Source organism: Lissotriton vulgaris, chromosome 11, assembly GCF_964263255.1.
Source record: "Lissotriton vulgaris chromosome 11, aLisVul1.2, whole genome shotgun sequence".
Classification (NCBI taxonomy): domain Eukaryota; kingdom Metazoa; phylum Chordata; class Amphibia; order Caudata; family Salamandridae; genus Lissotriton; species Lissotriton vulgaris.
Window position 1 is genome coordinate 828,971,868 of NC_141699.1, and position 23,803 is coordinate 828,995,670.

The window sequence follows — 23,803 nt, forward strand, 5'->3', positions numbered from 1 at the left end:
AACCTCACTGCTCTTCTCTTACCCTCGCTCACCCCCGTTCCCTTACTCCGCTTCCCTCACTTATCCTCATTCCCCATGTTCACTCCCCTTCCCCTCACTCCCCTCCCACACTCACCTTCTTTCAGTCCCCCTGCTTCACTTCCCTTCCCCTCTCTTCCCTTCCTTCGCTCCCTCACTCATTTTCCTTTCCTCTCTCACCGTACTCCACTTCACTCACTCCTTGTCTCAGTCCCTCTGTCCTCTCACTTCCTCACTCCTCTTCCCTCACTCCCTCTATATTACCCTCACTCCCTCCATATTACCCTCACTCCCTCCATCCCCTCACTCTGTGACTCCCCCTTCACTCACCCTCACTCACCTTCCATCCCTCACTGTCATCAACTCACCCTCACTCACTATCCTTCTGTCATTTGTTCCCTCAGTCACTTTCTACCCTTCATTCAGTCATTTTATCCATTCATTTATGCAGTGCACACTCATTGAAAAAAAGAATGACACGGCAAGATGGCACTGAGGAGTTGTGCTGAGAAGTCGCACTTTCTCCCTCTCCCGCAAATGTTAGTATATGAAGCTTAAAAAACGCTGTGGATTCTGATGGCTAGATGGCCGGTAATCGCTGGTGGCAGAAAGGTTTAAAGGAGTATGTACAACTGATAAAACAGCTAACTGGGGGCGAACCAGCCTGGCACTGGCTGAAAGTGAAGTGGTTACGCTGGGCTAGCAGTTTGGTGAACGGAGGAGATCATATGACGATTTTCAAGATGCCCCTGCGGAGCGCTAAGCCGGACAAGAGAAAAGAAATGCCAGAGTTAACAGCAGTGAAGAAACCTGCCATCGTGAGTACACCAAGCACTGACCCAGTCATTGGCAAGACCGGGAAGTCTCTGGGGGCGATACGGAAGAATCCAGCTGTCCCAGCCCTTGTTGTTAAGAGGAAGACGGAGCTACGGGACAAGACGGGAGAGGCAGCAGGGAGCGCCTCTACGAGCACTGCGGAGCTGCGAAACCAGAAAGGGAGCAGAGCGGACAGGTCGAACAAGGGAGCAGATCCCCAGAAGGGGAAAGATCCGGCAATGCGGCAACCTACCCTAAGTGAGGTTTTCTCCTCGAAAATCCCTGGGCAGACCGAAGGAGCACAGGTACAGCAGGAAATCAGAGTGAACGTCCTCGAGGACGCTACGGAGACAGCGTTGAATGCTGGAAGCCAAGTTGCTAGGCAACGTTTGGATCCCGAGAAAGGCGAGCAATGCGAGCAAGGCGCCGAGACAGAGCAGACGCCCGGACAGCAGCTCAACGAAGGGAATGGCCAGCGGAAGGTGGCAGCACCAGAGATGACACTTGAAGCACTGCCAGAGGTGCAAGAGGTGCGTACAGCAGGTCCAACAACTAAAGGGGGCGAAATGAGGGAAGATAGTAATACCAAGACGCCAGGGTGCACAGACCAGGGGAACACTGACATGCTGGAGGCTTTAATGTTAGTGGAAGCCGAGATGAACTCTGATAAACTAACAAAACTAACAAAGCAAACGAAGAATGCATGGTGTAGCAGAGACAGTCTGATTGGTAAAAGTGATCAGGAAAGAGCCCGTGACAGAAATGCAAAAGAATGGGGTGAAGGCGCTTCATTAGAGGGAGAGTGTTTCTTTTCTGAGAATGAAGGTACAGAGTCAGAGTCTCTAGTCTCAGAGAGCCCTGAAGAGGAGGAGGAGGTGGAGGAGGATGAGGAGGACTCAGACTCTGGGTCAGATACCTCTGGAAAAGACTCTATGCAAAGGAAAAAATCCCTAGATCAAGGAGACGGGCTACAGGATCTCCTTTTCAGACTGAAAGGCGTTTAGAATGGGACTACTCGGCTACCTCACAGGAATATCAGGACACTGATGGAGCTGGTGCAGTGGGGGGTTCCGCTCGCAGTGATTCTTTTGAAATTCTATTCATTACTCTAAAACAAATGCAAGGTGAAGCGAGGGCAGATAGTCGTAGAGCGAGACAGGACACAAAGTAAATTCAAGGATCCCTTAGGAAAATTAACAAACTGTACAAAGAAGTAGTGGATAGAGTGACAGAGGTAGAAGAACGTACAGGAAAATTGGAGGATGATGTTGGGAGCTGGCAATCCTTTAAAACTGAACATGAGAAGATGGCAGAAGACCTACCTTGGAAGATGGAGGACTTTGAGAACAGACAAAGACGGAGCAATATCAGAATTTTGGGTGTGGCAGAAGGGTCAGAAGGGCAGGATATAAGACAATTTGTTGTTGAACTATTAAAAGGGGCCTTTCCAGAATTCCAGTGGCAATGGGAAAGGGAGGTGCAGAGGGCACATCGGTTCCCCTTTGTGTTAAAGAAAGGTCAGGCTAGGGAAGGCAGAGGGGTGCTGCCTAGGGCAATTCTTGTCAACATAGGAAATTATTTGTTAAGACAGGAGCTTATAGACAAAGCAAGACCGGACAGTAAACGATCATTCAAAGATATCACATTTTTTACGAGATCTGATTTCCGCCACATGACGGTAGAGCGCAGATGGAAACTACGGCAAAGGATAGCACCTTTTCAGGCTCTAGGGGCAGAAGCGTACCTTCTCTATCCCTCTAGACTTAAAGTGGTCGTAAAAGGGAAAACTTGGATGTTTGCCTCAGAGATTAAAGCCCAGCACTTCTTAGAACAGTTGAAGGAGCAGAAAGTGGATCAGGGAAGGGGATGAAGAAAGCTGGTTACTAATTATTACTAATTGTATGAGCTGAGGGCTCATGGATATTTTCTTTTGTCTTTTTGTGGGATCACAGGGGGTAAACTCAAAATGAAGCAACACGGCACGAGGACAGTAGGAATAAAGCAGGAGGGGGATGCGAAATGCATAACTTGGCGCAGCCACATATAGGTCGCACAACCTATTTGCCTGTAAGGGGGTGGGGGGGAGATAAAGGGGGAGGGAGGGCAGGAAGGGCTGAGGAGGGTGTTAAATAATGCTTGATAGACCCATGGATAAAATGGCACCCGAATTTGGATGGTAGCACCTTTTTTTCAGCCCCACATCAAGTTTTAGTTAGGTTGGATTATTTTTTAATTTCGAATAGTCTGGTAATAGGGTCAGAAATAGAAAAATACCCATGTATTATATCAGATCAAAGCCCGCTAGTATTAACAATCAAACTAGGTCAAATTCAAAGAAAAGAGACACAATGGACCTTTGAAAGGGCCCTGCTGCAGAATCAGGAATATAGAAAAACTATGACAAATTGGATGACGAGTTACTGGGATATAAATAGATACACAGCATCCCCAGGTGTAGTTTGGGACACATTTAAGGCAGGGGTGAGAGGGGAGACAATGAGCTATGTCTTCTCGAGACAAAAGAAGGAAAAACTGAAGGTAGAAGAAATGAATAGAAACATCTCGAGAGTCGAAGATGAGCTAGAATTGGCTATTAGACAAAACTCCCCGTTAGATCAGATACTGCTGAAAGGTACAGCACTTAGGGCAGAGGCAGCAGAAGGGATTGCCAAGAGAACAGTAGAAAAATACTTGGCAAGGAAGAAGAGTGTTTATGAGCTTAGTGAGTGGGTGGGCCATATTTTAGCTGTTCGGACTACACAGAGAGGAGAAGCAGCAGACATTAGGGAGATTACAGATGCACAAGGGAATATGGTACAAGATCCAGACCAGATAAGGGAGGTATTTAAGCAATACTATTTAGGTCTTTATGACGCAGATGATGCAGCAGGAATGGAGGATGTAGAAAGCTATCTGAGTGAAATACTCCCGTCAAAGTTATCAATGGTGGATAAGGAGTATCTAGAAGCAACATTTCAGCTAGAGGAGTTTGAGCAGCAGTAGGAGATCTACCGGCAGGGAAGACTGCAGGCCCGGACCAGATACCACTGGAGTTTTATAAAACATTCCAAACAATCTTACTGGGGGATATGTTTACTATAATGCTGCTGGCGCAGAAGGGGGAGTCAATACCGGAAACATGGGGAGGAGCAGACATTATAGTAATTGCAAAGAAAGGGAAACCAATGACTATTCCAGGCTCATACCGGCCAATTACATTGATGAATTCAGATGTCAAGATTTACTCAAAGATGCTGGCTTAAAGACTATCAAGTGTGGTAGAAAGCTTGATTTGTCCCTCCCAACATGGTTTCATCCCGGGGAAAGGAACAACACAACACATAAGACAGGTTATAACAATGTTCGATGCAGCAAATACCCTAGGAGACCCTATGGCAGCTCTATTTCTGGACGCTGAAAAAGCGTTTGATAGGGTCTCCTGGGGGTTTTTGTGGTCAGTTATGAGGTGGAGCGGAATAGGAGAAAGGTTTATAAAAGCTATACAAACTCTGTATACAAATCCAACAGCTAAGATAAGAGTTAACAGAGGACATTCAGAAGCTGTTAGAATAAGAATAGGGACAAGGCAGGGTTGCCCTTCATCTCCCCTTTTATTTGCGCTATATCTTGATCCCTACCTGCACAGATTGGAGAGTAATCCAGATATACCGGCAATGAATATAAATGGCTGTAGAGTAAAAACACTGGCGTACGCGGATGACGTAGCCATATTAACACCCGATCCCAGAGATGCAATTAGGGTGACGGAGGAGGAGGCTCAACATTTTGGACAGGTTTCCGGATATAGTCTTAACAGAAGTAAAACACAGATTGTTGAGAATAGTCATGTGAATTGTAATGATGATAGAGTTGTTAACTCAGCAATATACTTAGTGGTCGCAATAACAGCAAATATAGATCTGGTGGTGAGTAACATTATGACTCCATTAATATCACAGGTAAAAGGGGATCTGGAGAGAATGAATAATCTACATCTGTCACTGGTGAGTTGTACCAATGTTATAAAGATGATAATTTTACCCAAGTTTCTTTACTTTTTTAGATCAATTCCTTTATTTTTTGAGGTTAGTTGGTTTAACACACTGGAGGCAATTTGTAACAGGTTCATTTGGGCACAGGGTAAAACGCGTAGAGCCTATAGGTTTATTGCCTTACCTAGAGAGAGGGGAGGATGGGGTGCTCCGGATTTCAGACTATATTACAGGGCAGCAGCCCTGCAATATATGCAAGGATTAATAGGTGGGAATGATGGTGATTCGAGGATTGATAGTTTTTCCACAAAAATATATACAGCGGTAGTAGGGGTGGAAGCGAGAAATTGTTTTTTAAACTGTATAGATTATGGATACTTTAAAAGAACGAGATTTAAGACATTAGTGGCCGCTGTTAAAATATGGAATGCATTTCTGAAAAAGTGTAAATTGGGGAGATTTAATAGATACATAAGGCTGTACAAAAATAAATCATTCCCTCTGGAAATATTTGGAGACCAAACTATGATGAACTGGGTGGAAATAGGGATTGTACAAATTGGAGATATATTGAAACCGGAGGGATTGGTACAGTTTATAGATCTTAAAAACAAATATGATTTGAGCAACAGGGACTTTTTTAAGTATCTCCAGATCAGGAGCTATCTAGGTAGTAAACAAGGAGGACCAGTAGGATTTAGCAAGAATGAAATTTTAGAGAAAATAAGAACAGCAGGAGATCGTTCGATACGTTCAATATATGCTAGTTTGGCAAAAGAGAAAACTGACGATCAGGAAAAATATAGTAATAAATGGGTGGAGAAAATAAGGGGAGAAATAAGTTGGTTTCAGGAGTCATTAGATTTAGGTCGATCGATATTGTGTGCATCCTCCCTTCAATCTCAACATTACAAAACTATATATTCATTATATATTACTCCAGCCAGGATAGCACAATGGGGAGGCACTGCGGGAACTACCTGTTCGAGATGCAATGCCGCTGACTCAGACAATATACACTTATTTGCCACAAGTCTGCAACTCCATTCGCTGCTTAGAAATATTGAGAGGTTTTTTGTTAGCACATTAGGGATTCAAATAAAGCTTACTACGTCTTGGATTTTACCTGGGGTTGGCAGGGATAATGATAGGGTGCAGCAGGAGTTTATATTTGTGGCAATGGTGGTATATAGGTTAATGATAGGCTAGGGCCTGGTTGGACAAGAACCCGCCAACAGTACAGTGTTGGCTGGCTAACTTACTAGCATCTTATATTATAGAGAAGAATATATATGCTCGAAGAGGGAAGAGACGGAGATTGATGGGTTTGAGAATATGGGATCCTATAACGAGATGGAAGGAGGGATTAGGTTGAGTGGGTATTCTGTTTCATATTGCTTTACAAAACCTTGTATGAAAATGATGAAATGTAATGGATGTAATGAACAATACATTTATGTATATCTGTATATCGTTGTTATACATGAAGTAATGGAAATCAATGATGAATAATGTATAATCTATAAAGTGTCTAATTTTGAAAATAAAAAATATATTTAAAAAAAAAAGAAAAAGAATGACACAATATATAAGGAATATAGCTCTTTTTGGGGAATTGGAGGTAGTTCTAAAAAGAACATTTTTTTCTTCTTTTTTTGATTTTTTTATACTTTTTCAGAACGATTTTATAATTTTTTTTTTGGGGGGGAGAAAAACAAAAGCAGGGAATCCAAAAATGCTCAACAGGAGCAAAAAAAAGGGGAAAAATTAGTGGTGGGTGGAGCAGCGGTGTTCCACCTTCCTACAAGCAATCAGCTCAATGCTCTGCTCCCATAGCAGAGCAGTTCATCGCACTCCTTGCAGACGATCTTCAAGTCTCTGAAGACCGGCTGGATATTGGGAATCAAGTGAGCTCCTGCTCTCCCAGAGGGTGTTGCTCCTCCGGTGGAGGTGCTGCTGCCATCTCGTGGGGGATTGCATGCCAGGTCCCTGACACTCTCCCTAGCAAAGTTATTGGGGTGCCTCCTCTCGACATGCCTGATTAAGGTGGCGTTGCCAAAGCTGTACTTTTTTGTTGGGTCACCAAGTGACAAGGTGGTGCCACAGATTTTGCAGCACACCTTCGCCGCATTCACCTTTTTCTCACCTTCTGGAAAGGTAAACAATTTCCAGATAAAATGTTCTTTGATTTTTCGTTGAGGAGGGTTCTCAGGCAAAAACCCTTCATCAGAGTCACTGGAGTTGGACTGTCTTCCAGCCATTCTTCAGAAAAAGACAAGATTCTGCAGAAGAACCAGGGAACAGCTCTTGCTCTCTCCAAGTTCAAAGTGGTAGTGAGGGAAATGGGTGGGGGCTTTCAATATTTGAAAAAAAAAACTGTAATGAACCAATGAAAAGTGTTGTTTTAAGGTCACATGGCTTGACGTTCTTACGCTCCGCGCTCCGGAGCGCTTCTGGGTGCGCTAACGCGGCACGTATGTAGGCGCTTACGGAGGCGCTTCCGTGGCACTTACGCGGCGTGTATGAATAACGTTTTACTTGATTTTCGGAAATGTGTTTTAGAGAGTTAAAATACGGTTTAAAAAAATCAAAAATACTACTTTATAAGTATGCTACTGAATGTCTTGCATTATTATTTACTTTAAATACATATTTATATATTTTTTCGCTCGCAGGAATAGCGCTCACGCTACGAGTATGGATGCGTTTACGGGTGCGTGCACCCTGAGCGCACCGGAGTTAAAAAATAAAAATTAAAAAAACACAGGAAAAATACATTGAAAAATTAATGTTACAAAAATATACAATATTTAAATAATTTAAAAAACATTATAATAATTAATAGCTATAAAAAATAGCTATTCAAAAAATGTAATAATTCACTTTAAAAACCGTAGGTTTCAAACTCGTTATAGTTAGGAATTAGCTTTCAAAAAACCTTTGAAATTCACTGAAAAAACCTGAGTTTCTTTGCTCTTGGTTTGTGCTCTGCTATTTGATAATGCTTGATATCAACATTTGCAAGGTAGAGGATTTGTATTTTGGGAAAAAGTGACGTTTCAAAAGTGATATTGAGTGCTTATACATAGGTTCTGCCCTGTGTTTTTTAAATGTTAACCAAAAAATGATTTTGGGGGCAAATCAATGGAATTTATATTTGGCTGTTATTTATGATTGTCTTGTGGCGCCAGTATGTCACTTTTAACATGGGAAGAAAGTGACGCACTGGTGGCGCAAGGCCTTCATAAATTAGGCCCTGAGTTTTTTTGCTTTTGGTTTGTTTTTGGCTTTTTGATAATGCTTGATATCAACATTTGCAAGATAGAGGATTTGTATTTTGGGAAACAGTGATGTTTCAAAAGTGAAATTCTGTGCTTGTACATAGGTTCTGCGCAGTGTTTGTAAAATGTTATTCAAAAAACGATTTTGGGTGCAATTGAATGGTATTTTCATGTGGCCCTCATTTATGATTGCCTTGTGCAACCGGTGCATCACTTTATACATAGTAAATAAGTGATGCTCTTTTGGCGCAAGGTCTTCATAAATAAGGCTTTGAGTTTCTTTGCTCTTGGTTTGTTTTCTGCTTTTTAATAATGCTTGATATCAACATTTACAAGGTAGAGGATTTGTATTTTGGGAAACAGTGATGTTTCAAAAGTGAAATTCTGTGCTTGTATATAGGTTCTGCCCTGTGTTTTTTAAATGTTAACCAAAAAACGATTTTGGGGGCAAATCAATGGAATTTATATTTGGCTGTTATTTAGGATTGTCTTGTGGTGTCAGTATGTCACTTTTAACATGGGAAATAAATGACGTTCTTCTGGCGCAAGGTCTTTATAAATAAGGCCCTGAGTTTCTTTGCTTTTGGTTTGTGCTCTGCTATTTCATAATGCTTGCTATCAACATTTGCAAGGTAGAGGATTTGTATTTTGGGAAATAGTGAGATTTCAAAAGTGAAATTCAGTGCTTGAACATAGGTTCTGGGCAGTGTTTTTTAAATTTTATTCAAAAAACGATTTTGGGTGCAAATGAATGGTATTTTCATGTGGCCCTTATTTATGATTGCTTTGTGCAACCGGTGCATCACTTTATACATGGGAAATAAGTGATGCTCTTTTGGCGCAAGGTCTTCATAAATAAGGCCCTGAGTTTCTTTGCTCTTGGTTTGTGCTCTGCTATTTGATAATGCTTGTTATCAACATTTGCAAGGTAGAGGATTTGTATTTTGGGAAACAGTGATGTTTCAAAAATGAAATTCTGTGTTTGTAAATAGGTTCTGCCCTGTGTTTTTTAAATGATATTCAAAAAACGATTTTTGGTGGAAATCAATGGAATTTATATTTGGGTCTTATTTATGATTGTCTTGTGGCGTAGGTATGTCACTTTTAACATGGGAAGAAAGTGACGCACTGGTGGCACAAGTCTTTCATAAATAAGGCCCTCAGTTTTTTTGCTCTTGCTTTGTATTCTGCTTTTTGATAATGTTTGCTATCAACATTTCCAAGGTAGAGGATTTGTATTTTGGGAAACAGTGAAGTTTCAAAAGTGAAATTCAGTGCTTGTACATAGGTTCTGCCCTGTCTTTTTTAAATGTTATTCAAAAAACGACTTTTGGTGCCAATCAATTGTATTTATATTTGGGTCTTATTTATGATTGTCTTGTGGCGCCGGTATGTCACTTTTAACATGGGTTGCACTGGTGGTGCAAGGCCTTCATAAGTAAGGCCCTGAGTTGCTGTTGTATAAACTTAAATATGTTTCAATTTATTGTTTATTTTGTTTGCTTTTTTTCATTACTTTGTTGTTTGATAATAGTGGTCTTTCATGTGTTTTTTTTTCAGAACAACAGATTCAAATCAACTTCTGAAAAGCAAGAAAAAATGCCTTCAAGGCAAAGAATTATCAAAAAACCATACGTAAAAGGAGAACATCAGCAACAGAATTTAAGGAATCCGCTACAACAACTACTTCAAAAACACCAGAAAAGCTCCTGGTAAGCCAATTAAGTCTTTTCTTCGCAACATATGTCATACAAAAAGAAAGGATATTGCTAATGTGAATATTCAGAAGGAGACAGCAAATCTAAAAAGGAAGGAGAGGCCCACAAAAAATGTCTCAATTGGAGCAGGAGAGAAGAGAATGGATAACAATAGAAGGGTAAATCAATTTAGGGACATTCGTAGGTGAATGTTTCGCAATAGGGTAGTTTTAAATTTGCTAAAAAATGATAAGAAAGGTAAACAGAGAACTGCTTTTTACAAGAAAAAGAAAAGTGTAGAGAAGATTGTTGATCAGGCTTTTGAAGTTAAGAAAAAATTATTTATTTTAGTAATCAATAGAATTAGGATACTTAATAAGGCAATTGATGTTTTCAAATCGAACAGTAGATGGAAAAGAATTATTAATCGGAGTAATTTTTGTGAAGTATTTTCTGGTGATTGGATGCATAGTTCAAGTTCTGAGCCATTTTTCAATGAGGAGAGTTACTTTCAGGAAAATGATTTGGTGCATGCAGTTGACACCAGTGGTCGAGCATATGAATTGAAAGATGGTTGTGTGATGGAAAAAGAGAAACTTGTGTCTAGAGATGCAGAAGAGCTGTTAGCTGATGAAGTTTTAGGGAGACGTACTAAGGGTCCAGTGTACACATGGAAGTGTAGTAGTGTTTGTAGTGTGCGACATGATTCAATCGATTTGCTTCGAAATTTCTTACGTACATACAGTAGGAAAAGTCTCAAACAAAAAATGAAGATCTTGCAAGAGTTAGATCCTTGCAGAGTGAGAGAAAGCACAGGTTTGCATGGGCATTCACTAGCTTGTCTTTCTAGAAAAGTATGTCAGAGTGTTTTTCATCATTTTAGGATGTTAGAAGTGCATCATAATAAGGTGAGGAAATTAGTGAGAAAGTTGTATTATGCAAAAAGTCCAGCACTTAAGCTTAAACAGTTAAACAGTGCTCTTTTGCATGGATCTGAAGTGGATGTGAAGACTATTTGTGAAGAAATTGAGTTTTGTTATTTTGGGGACAAAGAGGACAGTGTAGAAATGGATATAGTATTGGATGGTAATGTGGAAGACAATGGACAGATTTCAAGTACAGAAAAGTTTGACGAGGAAATTACCAAGTTTAAGGTGAAATCAAGTGAAAAGCCTAATTTAACCCTTGTGTGTTGTCTACGGACTCATTATAAAATTCAGACTAGGTTAGTTGATTTATATGCAAAATGTGAATTGGAAAATAATAGTGAATGGAAGGATTTTGTAAGTTATTTTTTGGTGGAGAATTCTTTTGATTTGAGTTTTGATCAGCATATTTGTAATTATTGTTTGAACAAATTAAATGAAAATAGAATGCCTGCTAGAGCAGTTCATAATAATCTTCAGTTGATAGATATTCCTTCTGAATTGATGGATTTAAATACTTATGAATCAATTTTGATTCAATGTGTCCATCCTTTTCAAGCTATTGTTCGCATGGAGCCTAAAATAGGGAAATTACCTCCTACAGATTTACAAAGAGGATTAAAGGGAAGAGTTGTTTATTTGCCTCTAGATGTAAAGAAAAATATTGATACAATTGGTGTAGAAAGAGTAGAAGAGGATCCTCTGGTTATTCTAGTTAATGGGGTTCCGACAAAGAGTAAGAAAATCTGGCAAGATTTAGTGGATGTTTGGAAGGTCAAAAAGGCAACGTTGTATTTGATCAAAAACAATGAGTACTACAAAGATGTAAGTGTTGGAGCAGAGGAAACAGCTACAGAAGAAGACAGTGATTGTTCAGTTGGTCAAATTGAAAAAGTTGATGTGTCTAGAAGTGAAGAAATATATGAACATTATACTGTTCATCCTTTGCATTCCAAAGAATAATGGGGAATGCAATTGACTTGTTTCAAATGAAAGCAGCAAAAGGAAGTCCTATTAGTGTATGGGAAGAAAGTTTGGAAGCTCGTTGTTTTCCACAATTATTTCCAACAGGTCGTGGTGGACGATATGATGATCGACCAGTTCAAATTCCTGCAGCTGAATACCGGACTTTAAGATTATATGCTGAAGATTCAAGGTTTCGTCAATGCATTCCATATTTGTTTCATCTACTGTTTGAAAGTGATTTGTCTGGGCTTTCTTATGCAGTTAATCATATACTGAAATGTGGAATCATCTGCAAAATGTTTCTGCAAGGGACTTTATGGAGAAAGTTAATCTGCAAGATAGTATTTTGGAATCTCAGCTAATCAATCTCATGGCATGTCAGTGTGGAACCAATGAGTATTGGTTCCGTTGTCATGGAGAATTGAAATGTATGCTAAGAAACTTAGGAACTCCTACATGGTTCCTCACTCTCAGCTGTGCTGAGTATGCATGGGACGACTTACTTGAATTTCTACGAGAGGCAAATGGAAACATACAAAATATAGAATTGAAAACACCTGGAGAACTGTGTTCTTTGGATCCAGTAAATGTTTGCAGATATTTTAATCATAGATTTGAAGCTATGATGTGTTTTATTACCAACAAAACAAATCCTCCCCTTGGAGAGGTTTTGGATTTCTTTTGGAGGAAGGAATATCAAGCGAGAGGTGCTCCTCATATACATATGTTGTTATGGATTAAAGATGCACCCAAATTTGGATCAGATTTGGATGAAACAGTGATGAGTTTCATTGAAGAGTATTCAACATGTGCTGTTCCAAAATCTACTGAAGAAAACAGTTTAAGGCAACAAGTTTTACGTTTTCAATCTCATCGTTGTGGAAAGTACTGTACGTCGAATATTTAAAAACAAGGAAAAGTACTACACGAAATGTCGTTTTGCGTTTCCACGACCAGTGATTTCTAAGGGAAGAGTAAATAATTTGATGTCATCTCTACGACATACTGTGACGAGGAAATCTCCCAAAAATACATACAATTTGAAAAGAAATGAACAATCTAAGTACATCAACGACTACAACCCAGTGATTTTGTCCATGTGGAATGCTAACATGGATATTCAGTTCGTTGCTGACAACTCTATTGCTGTGGTTCGATATGTGACATCTTACATCACCAAAAAAGAAAAGACAGAACTGAAGGAAATGTTGGAGGACATTTCACATGAAAAGAGTCTAAGCAAGAAATTATATAGTTTCAGTCTGAAGATGTTGTCGCATCGAGAAATTGGAGCATATGAATGTTCTGATCGGTTATCATCAGCAAGTCTCTATGCCAAATCAAGAACAATCATTTGGGTGAGTCTAGGTCTTGCTGCAACACGAAACCGAGTTTTGAAATCTGTACAAGAAATTGAATATTTTGCGGAGAAAGAACCAAACAGTACAGATATTTTGAAGACAAATATGTTGGATACATACTATCCAAATAGAAGTACTCACCTTGAGAATACTTGTTTGTATGAAGTTCTGCAAAACTACAGTTATAAGAGGACCATAACAGAAGATATCAATAATGGAAAATATGCAGTCATTGGCTATGAAGGATGTCTAGTGAAGCAGAAAAAAGGCCATTTGATTAATCATCGAAAATTGAGTTGTGAAGCTCCAGACAAAAGAGAATTTTACTATTTAGCTCTTTTGCAACTCTTTAAGCCATGGCGTACAGAAGAGGAACTACTTGGAGATTTTCTCTGTTATGAAGACTCTTTTAATGCAACTAAGGATACCATAGAATGTCCTATTTTTCTAAATTATCTGCAAATGTTGAACGAAGAAATAGAGCAAGAAACCACAATTGCTGAAGAGATAGCTAGAGACAGTTCTCAAGACAGTCAGAGTTCTACTTCATTGAGTCAGGATCCACTAGGAGGACCTATTATCCAAAATGAAGCTGCCACTGCTATGGATGAGGTGGAAAGAGCTATGGAACAAGCTCAAGAAGATGGAGTTCACTTAGAAGATTTGGTAAAGCAACTTAACGTTGAGCAGAAAAAGATATATGATGAAGTCACAGAGCAGATTGAACATGGATTCAGACATGAGAAAAAAGAGTGCTCATGTGCGTCATGTGACCCTGTCCGACTGTACGTAAGTGGAGAAGCGGGGACAGGAAAAAGTTTTCTAATTAAAGCCATTGCAAGTTATCTGCAGAAAAGGACTGATTCACCGCTGTCTTGTGTTGTAACTGCTCCAACTGGTCTGGCAGCACATAACATTAAAGGGATTACTCTATATCGTTTACTGATGCTGCCAGTTGAGCATGATAATAAATTGCATTACAACAAGTTATCTGGAGATGCGTGTTCTGAAGTTTCAAGAGTCTTGAAGAAAATGAAACTTCTTAATATTGATGAAGTAAGCATGGTCTCAAATCTAATGCTTGCTTTTGTGCATTTGAGAATGCAAGAAATTCTTAGAACAGAGTATGATGTGTTATTTGGAGGAAAACACATTATTGTTTTTGGAGATCTATTGCAGTTGACTCCAGTAAAAGGACAACCAGTGTTTAAAATGCTCACACATGAAGATACTAGGAAGTCCCTTGGAAGCATTGGAAACGTTAATATATGGTTACATTTTAAATATGCTGAACTGCTTCAAAATATGCGACAGGCAAAGGATGAAGATTATAAAAATATTCTACAAGATGTAAGAATTGGAAAAGTAAGCGAGCTTGGGAAAGAAGCTTTACATGGTCGATTAATTTCAAATTTGTATCCAAATGAAAACATTCTTCCAGAGGATATTTTTAAAACAATTACTGAGAAGAAATCTGGGATATGTTTGATGCCAACTCTGCAAGAATGTTCCATCTTCAACAACAAAATGTTAGAGTTAGAAAATGAAGAGATTGTGAAACTGGAAGCAATAGATAAAATAGAGCATATGGGTGCAACAATTGTTTTGTCTGAAAATTTGAAAACTAAATTGGATTCATTAGAGAAAAGTATTTCTAAAACAGCTGGTTTTGAAAAGACTCTGAATGTCTGTTTAAATTGTCCTATCATTTTGAGAAGGAATTTAAATGTTGAAAGAGGTCTGGTAAATGGTTATGTTGTTGATTTTGTAAATTATAGAAATAGAGATGGAATTGAATTTTTAAAAATAAAATTTGATGGCATTGAGCAAGTACAACAAATCAGCCTTTGTTCTGCTAGATTTTTACTTGTAAAAGACTTATATGTTCGCCGAAAACAGTTTCCTGTTTGTTTGGCATATGCAGTAACAATTCATAAATCTCAAGGTTTAAGTGTAGATAATGCTTTAGTGAACATTGGAAAATCTGTGTTTAAAGAGGGTATGGCATATGTGGCAATATCCCGAGTCAGAACTTTATCAGGATTGTACTTGATTGAGTGTGATGAGATAAAAATTTGTGCAGATCTAGATTGTGTTAAAGAATACAATAGGTTAAGAAGAGAATATGCTCCACATTTGCCTCAATATCCTCTGTTTGAAAAACGTATGGTAGGCCGAAAAAGAAGAAATTAGAGTAATTGCAGTGAGGTAGTAGCAAAAGACAAAAAATAGACAAAACTGTAATTGAAAACAGGAAGAAAAAGAATTGTGAAGAAAATGTTTTTGGATTTCAGTTTGAAAATAGTTCTGGTGTCAACTGCTATGCTAATGTAGTGGTTAATGTTGTTTTTTTTCTTAAAACTTTACAAGAACAGATTGTTGAAAATCGGGATCAAAGATTGTGTGGTTTATTGAATTCTGTGTTTAAGAAATGTAGCAGTGATAGAGCAAAAATAGAAAGTGTAACAGAAATTCGAAATATTTTAGATATGTGTTCTGGTCAAGATAAATTTTCACAGAACATTCAGCAGGATTGTCAGGAATTTTTAATGTATATGTTTGGTGTTTTGGAAGATGAAGGTGTAGATATAAATAATCTTTTCAGCCTTTCTTATCAATGGCAGCATGACTGCCACAATTGTAGTTCATCAAGTACTACTAGAATAGACACTGAAAGATTTATATATTTGACTTTACCTGACTGTAAATCAGTGTCATTTAAAAATCTAGTTAAAGCAGCAGATCATAATATGGTGTGTACTCAATGTAACTATCCAATGGTATCCACATTATTTATACAAAGTTATGGGCAGTATATCATTTTAGTTTTCCAACGATGTAGACCTGATGGAACTAAATTGACAACTTCTATCAAAAATTTTGTGGCTTCTCAGTTATCAATTTCAGGAAGAACCTTTACAACCGAAGCTATTATTTATCATGACGGTTCTTCAACAACCTCAGGACATTATACATGGTACTTAAAATGTGAAAAAGTATGGAGTTACTGCAATGATTCTCATTTAACTTATAAACAACGTTTGCCTTATGACTCTATAAATTCTTATCTAGTGTTTTTAAAACCAAAGTTTTAGTAAAGGGAATTGGCCTTTGAAGACGGGAATAGATAATAAAAGTTAGTTAGTTAGTTAGTTAAACTAATGTTTTAAATTATTTATCTCATATAGGTACTTTAAGTGGATCTCAAAGTAAAAAATACTGATATATCTGACACAAATTGGCCGTGAGGAAAGTGTAAGGTATGATGTTCTTAGATCTTTTTTCATAAGAAGTCGATAAAATGGAAGTTATAGAGCACAGCAGAATTTTTTGCCACCAAAAGGACCTTCACTATCTTCTATTTGGCCTCACGGAAAAGTAAGGGAATCAAAGATTAGTGTACATATATGAGATGTATGTTTTGAATGGGTTTTTTTAAACACAATCTTTTAGATTGTGTTTTTTTTCCCGCGGTTATATGATGAAGACTTAGAACTCACTAATTTAAGTGAAATTCAATATATTCTGAGAACAGCAAAAATAAATAATGTAACATATTGTAGAAGTTATTGTATAGTTTGCATTGTGTAATTTATATTGTATTCACATTGTCTCACACTCATTTTCCTTTTTCACCCTTATTTACCTCTCTTTACTCATTTACACTGCTTTTTTAAACTTTGTTTCATCGCTGTTCCTTTACTGCACTTCATTTACACCTTCTCAATCCAAATTGAACTGTCTGCATTTCCTCTCTTCCTTCCACCACTTTTTATCTTTTTCACATTCTCTCAGTACCACTGCTTTAGTTTTCTTCCCCTCTCTTTCTTTCTTTTTCTCCATTTTTTTCTTTCTCACTCATTGTACTGTAGTTTACTTAGTCCTTCCCTTTGTTTTTCTGTGTACTTATTCTCTCACTCCTGTTTCATCCATCGTTCTATATTAACCTCATTCCCTTCATCCCTTCACTCTGTGACTCCCCTTCACTCACTCTCAGTCATCTTCTATTCCTCTTTTTTATTAATAGTTCCTCATTCAGACTCCTCTCCTTTTCACTCATTTTCCTTTTACTTTCTTATCTTTCCTGATTTCGTTTTGGTATCTCACATTCTTTTAGTTTCTTACTTACCTTCAGTAATTTCTTTTTCCTTCTTTTTTCTCTTTCTACATTACTTTATTTCTGTTTTTGTATCCTTCACTATTGCTTTATTTCTTAGTAAACTTTTTTAGATTTTTAAACCTCTTGAACTGTTTCTTCTATTTTAATATATATTTTTAACTAATTATAACGTGTTTTTTCTTTTGTCTTTCACAGATACAAGTTTTCATTAATTATATGGTAGGTGTGTTTACAAAATGTACTTTATTATCACCCTTTGCTTTAACCTCACTACTTTTCTCTCACTCTACCTCACCCCTGTTTCCTTACTTTGCTTCCCACACTTATTCTTATCCTCCATGTTTACTTCCTACCACATTCAACTTCTTTCAGTGCCCCTGCTTATCCACACTCCTTCACTTTCCTTTTTTACTGGTTCACTTAGTCCCTTTGTGACACTCCTTCCTTTACTCTCTCTCTTCTTTCTCTCTGTCACTCCCCATGTCTTACCCTTATTCACTTATATCCATCCTCTTTCACTCCTCTTAACTTACACTCATTGCTATTTTCTTTCCCTCCGTCACTACTGTTTTTTTTCTCTGGTTTCGTCACTATCTGTCATTCCCCATACTTAAGTCTCCTTCCTTTTACTTTCATCACCCATTCACATTTTTCCAAAACCTCTGCTTTAGTCTTCTTCCTCTTTCTTCTCTTCTTTTGCTCCCATATTCATTTTCTTTTTGTCAGTTACTTCCTCTTACACCTTTTCTCTGTCTTACTATCTATTACACAGTCCTACTGTGTTCCGCCCTCTAGCTCTCTTTTTCTTAACACCACTCTCTCTGTCCCCATTCCTCATGCTCACTCTTTCATAAATTTTTTTTTCTTTTTTTTTTGTTGGTGCGCTGACGGGACGCGCACCGGTACGCGCACCGGGGCGTTCACCGGTACGCGCACCAGGAGCGTACCAAAGTCAAATATAAAAAAAAAAGAAAATACTATTTTAAAACAAAAATATTATCTTAATATACAATATAGGGTTCATTTTTAGAAAAACATACCTTTCTCACTTAAAGACATGATTATATATTATAGGTATGAAGCCCTATAAAAAGTTAAAAATTAGCAGTTAAAAAACCTATGAAATTCACAGAAAAAAACATAAATTTCACACCAGTTATAGTTAGGAATTAGCATTTAAAAAACCGATGAAATTCACTGAAAAAACCAGAGGTTTCACACCAGTTATAGTTAGGAATTAGCATTTAAAAAACCTATTAAATTCACTGAAAAAACCAGAGGTTTCACACCAGTTATAGTTAGCTGGAAATTTTACTGACATAAAACCATTGAAATTCCCACGTTATAGTTAGTTGGACTCACTATAACTTGCGCGCCTGCAATGCACTGCTGATGACGTCACATATTACATCACTCATGACATGGTCAGTGACATCACTTATGACATCACTGATGACACCATCCTTGTGATAGAGTGACAGACCTCCTTTCACTGTAATGTAACCCTTGAAACACATATTCAAAAATAGAATTAACATTTTTTTTTAAATGGAGATAACCATATCAGTTACAACAACCAATTCAGTAATTCCACCATCTATATACACATCTACTCATTCACAAACAGTTCAATATACTCACTCACACATATACTCACTCATCATATGTAGTGATACACCTATAAATCCTGTTACACACTGACAGTCATCCAAAAGTTGCTCACACACATACTCACACATGCAAATAAACTATTGAACATCTATTTATTTCCATATAGAGCTATACACACACTACCACCTTACTTCTATTGAAATTTAAAGATATTTATTCTCTTAAACAATCCCTTATAGAAACACATACTTATTTAAACAGGAACTCTTACAATCTCTTACTCTCACATATACTCACTTATATACATCAATATTCATATATACTAGATTAAAACATATGTAGTTACTGATAAAGACACTAGTAAGACAGTCATTCACTCACTAACATACACATATACACACTCATACACCCATACAGTCCTGCACAAATGCTGTCTTCAAAACACATACAGAGAGTCAGTCAAGTATGCATCTATGTGCTAACTAACAGCCCCACCAAACCATACACACACTAATACTGATACTAAAAAAAAAATCTAATAACCCATATACACACACATGTAGCTACTCACCAACTTATCCAGTCACTTATACACAAAGTGAAACACTGATACAAACATTTAAATATTTAAACAATACTTGCTAATATATGTATTCAGTAAGATACACTTAATAAGTCAGTTAACCAATCAATTAAAAAAAACATACATTAAGACTTTTATTTAAACATGTATTCTTCCATCGACCTTTACATATACATATATAAAACATTTATTTTTGAGAAAGACACACATTCACTGGATGGTGTCATCAGTGATGTCATGAGTGATGCCACTGACCATGTCATGAGTGATGTAATATGTGTCGTCATCAGCAGTGCATTGCAGGCGCGCAAGTTATAGTGAGTCCAACTAACTATAACGTGGGAATTTCAATGGTTTTATGTCAGTAAAATTTCCAGCTAACTATAACTGGTGTGAAACCTCTGTTTTTTTCAGTGAATTTAATAGGTTTTTTAAATGCTAATTCCTAACTATAACTGGTGTGAAAGTTATGGTTTTTTCAGTGAATTTCCTAGGTTTTTTAAAAGCTAATTCCTAACTATAACTGGTGTGAAACCTATGGTTTTTTCAGTGAATTTCATAGGGTTTTTTAAATGCTAATTCCTAACTCTATATAAGGCCCCAAACCTATGTGTTTTCTTTGAATTTCAAAATTTTGTTAATAGCAAATGTCTATAGCTATGAAATGTAATATTTTTGAAAATGAATGAATCCTTAATTTTATTTGTATTTAAAAATTTTTTTTAATGTATATATATATATATATATATATATTTTTTTTTACCCTGGAGCGCTCCCGGGGCACTCCCCGGTGAGCGCCCCAGAAAGCGTAGTCTTTCGAAGCGCCGCAGGGCGCGCTCCGGAGAGCGTCCCGTTAGCGCTATTGCCGCGAACGAAAACATCATCGTGACGTATCGCGTAGCCGCGTCCACGTGATACGCACGACGTAAGTGCACCCGGAGGTACATGAGCGCATACGATCGCGCAACGTAAACATTTGACGCGCTTATGCGACGCGACCCGGAGCGTGCCGCGTAAGCGCCTCGGTTATGTGACCTGAAAATAACACTTTTTATTGGTGCAGAACAGTTTTGGTTTCATAATGATGAAATCCCTGGTCTTGTGACCTGAAAATAACACTTCTCATTGGTTCAGGACTTTTTTTTTCTTTCCGAATGATGAAAGACCCCACCTTTTTCCCCTTATTCTGACTTTGTCCTTTGACTTAGGAAGGCCTGTTTTGCAATCTTTGAGGTATATTTTGTACTTTGAAATGGCTACAGTAGCAGCAGCAGCTGGAGCATCTGCACCACCACCACCACCACAACCACCAAGAGGACCACCACAAGATTACATTGGTGGTCAACAAGAGGAGGAGGAGGAGGAGGAGGAGGAGGAGGAGGGGAGGAGACGGTGGCTGCAAGAACACAATACCCCATACCAGCCAAGACCCCAGAGGGCTAGAAAAAAAGTCAATGCGGCCAAGGTGACTTGCCTAATCTGTGGCATGGAACTTTCAAGGGGGAACCCTAATAAAAAATACTCTTTTGGAAACAACACCATGATTCCCCACATGCAGCGCAGGCATCCGATCAACTATTCTGCTGCAGAGATGAGGGAACTGGCCAGTAACCCTCCCCAATCTTCAAGCAACACCTCCAAAAAAAAGCAACCCACTCCATCGGGACCAGAGGCAAGGGAGACGATACCTTGCATTCAGCCACGGTTTGCGGATTTCCGAATAACATGTATTCATTGTGGTAAGACAATCTCCTATGGTGAACTGAGCATGAAGCTCATCTTCCTTGCTGGGGACAACCACAAATGCCCCAAAAAACCCTAATTTTCTCTTATTTTTTTTTTGCTCCAGTTGAGCCATTTTCAATTCCCTGTTTTTTCGTTTCTCCCCATAAAAATAACAAAAAAAATATAAAATAGTTCATAAAAGCCAAAAAAAGTACAAAATGTTCCAAAAACACTAAAAAAATATAAAACAACAAAAAGAAGAAAAAAAACAGTTCTTTTTAGAACTACCTTCAATTTATAAAAAAAGGCTACATTTTTCAAAAACTCTGTCATTCTTCTTTCCCCATGGGCCGCTCCCCGGTCTGCTCCCCGGTGCGCGTACCGGGCGCTCCCCCCGTGCAAATCCCCCCCAAAAAATGTATTTTGCACCGCGGGGCCCTTTTATAGCCCCACATCAAACCTAGGGGGTCAGGGGGGTGTACCCACCCCATATGGTCATTTCCCCCTTTTTTTTTTCCACCTCTTGTGTCTCTATCCTACCGAGACACAAGATGGCGGCCGGTCCAGACTGTTTCGAATGTTTACAGACACCCGAGAGCCAATCAGCTTTCTGTGCGCACCTCGCGTGTCGCACCCGCTGCGCTCCCCGGTGCGCGTACCGGGGCGCGGCCATAGATATATATATTTTTTTTAACCTAAATTACTCAAAATCCACTGGCGCACATATCTTGAGACATAGCAAAGGCACATCGGGCTACCAGTCCCTACAATTTTGCCAAGTTTGGTGGAAATCCATTCAGCCGTTCGGGCTAAAAGTGAGTTTGACCGCCCTATGGAAATTAACATGGAGAAAACATGTTTTGGGACCCCCCTTTTATCTCGGCCCCCGCTTGACGAATCCCCCAACTTTCAAGGAAGGACCGGAGCTCCGCGAGGCAAATTTGAGGAAATTTTCAGGCAGATTCGTCAACCGGCGCCAAAGTTATTCACAATAGAATTTTGAGATTTTGCATTGAAAAAAATCCTAACTATAACTACCTACTGGCGACCGGCAGTAGGTAATATATATATTACCTACTGGCGGTCGCCAGTAGGTATATATAGTTAGGATTTTTTTGAATAGGGATTTCTGAAAATTCTATGTTGAATAACTTTGGCCTTGATTGACGGAATTGGCTGAAATTTTCAGGAAAATGGCACATTTTGTTTCTGAACGTCCCCTAAAAGTTTGGGGGGGTTTCGTCAAGCGGGGGCCGAGAAAAAAGGGGAGTCCCAAAACGTGTTTTTAACATTGAGTTTTCTATAGGGCGGTTGGACTCACTTTTAGCTCAAACGGCTGAATGGATTTCCACAAAACTTGGCAAAATTGTAGGGACTGGTAGCCCGATGTGCCTTTGCTATGTCTCAAGATATATGCTCCAGTGGTTTTTACGAAAATTAACTTTGAAAAATATATATTGGGCTACATTGGGCTATATATATGTTAGAGCCCAAATGTAGCCCAATGTAGCCCAATGTAGCCCAATGTAGCCCAAAGATGGCCACCAGAGACAAAAAAAAACAAATGTAGCCCAAATATCAGCCAGATGTAGCCCAACTATAGCCCAGGGACAGAATGTCCCAGAGTGTTCTAAAGAACAACTAGAGCACTAACAGTCTTACTTATGACAAAAGTATGGCACACCTGAAGTCATCTTGATTGGAATAAAGTTTTAACACTTAAAACATTTAATTTGCAAAGGAACAAAATGAGGGGGTTCATTTTGCCATAGAAATTATGATTAGTGCTGAAGAAAGAAAATTAGGGCACATTTTGACTGACTTCTCAAATCCTCTTATATTTCATTAAAAAAATTCTGATATGCAGTCTCCCAAGATGGCCACAAGAGACAAAAGAACCCAAATGTAGCCCAAACATCCCCAGATGTAGCCCAACTATAGCCCAATGACATAATGTCCCAGAGTGTTCTATAGAACAACTAGAACGCTAACAGTCTTACTTATGACAAAAGTATGGCACACCTGAAGTCATTTTGATTGGAATAAAGAAGTAACACTTAATACATTTAATTTGGAAAGGAACAAAATGAGGGGTTTCATTTTGCCATAGAAATGTGTTATATATATATATATATATATATATATATATATATATATATATATATATATATATATATATATATATATATATATATATATATATATATATATATATTCAATGAAAAAACCATAGGTTATAGGCCATATATAGTTAGGAATTAGCATTTACAAAACCTTATTTTACTCGCATAAAACCATTGAAATTCCATATATAGTTAGCTAACTATAAGCGCTAACTATATATCGCGCACCCGCAATCCACTGCTGATGATGTCACATATTACATCATTCATGACATGGTCAGTGACATCACTGATGACATCACTGATGACATCTCAAATGACATCACTGATGACATCACTGATCACAACATCCAGTGATTGTATGTGTCTGTAAAGTTTAAATATGTTTCACATATTGAAGAATGAGTGGATGTATAAGTGTCTGGATGAAGAATTTAGTAGGTGCATGACTGACTGTATGAGTGAGTGATTAAATGTGTCTCACTGAGTACATGGGTTAGTGACTAAACTGTCTTAATTCGTGCATCAGTATGTTTGTTGTTGTGTAAGCTGCTGCATGTGTTGATCAGTAGCTATAAGAGTAG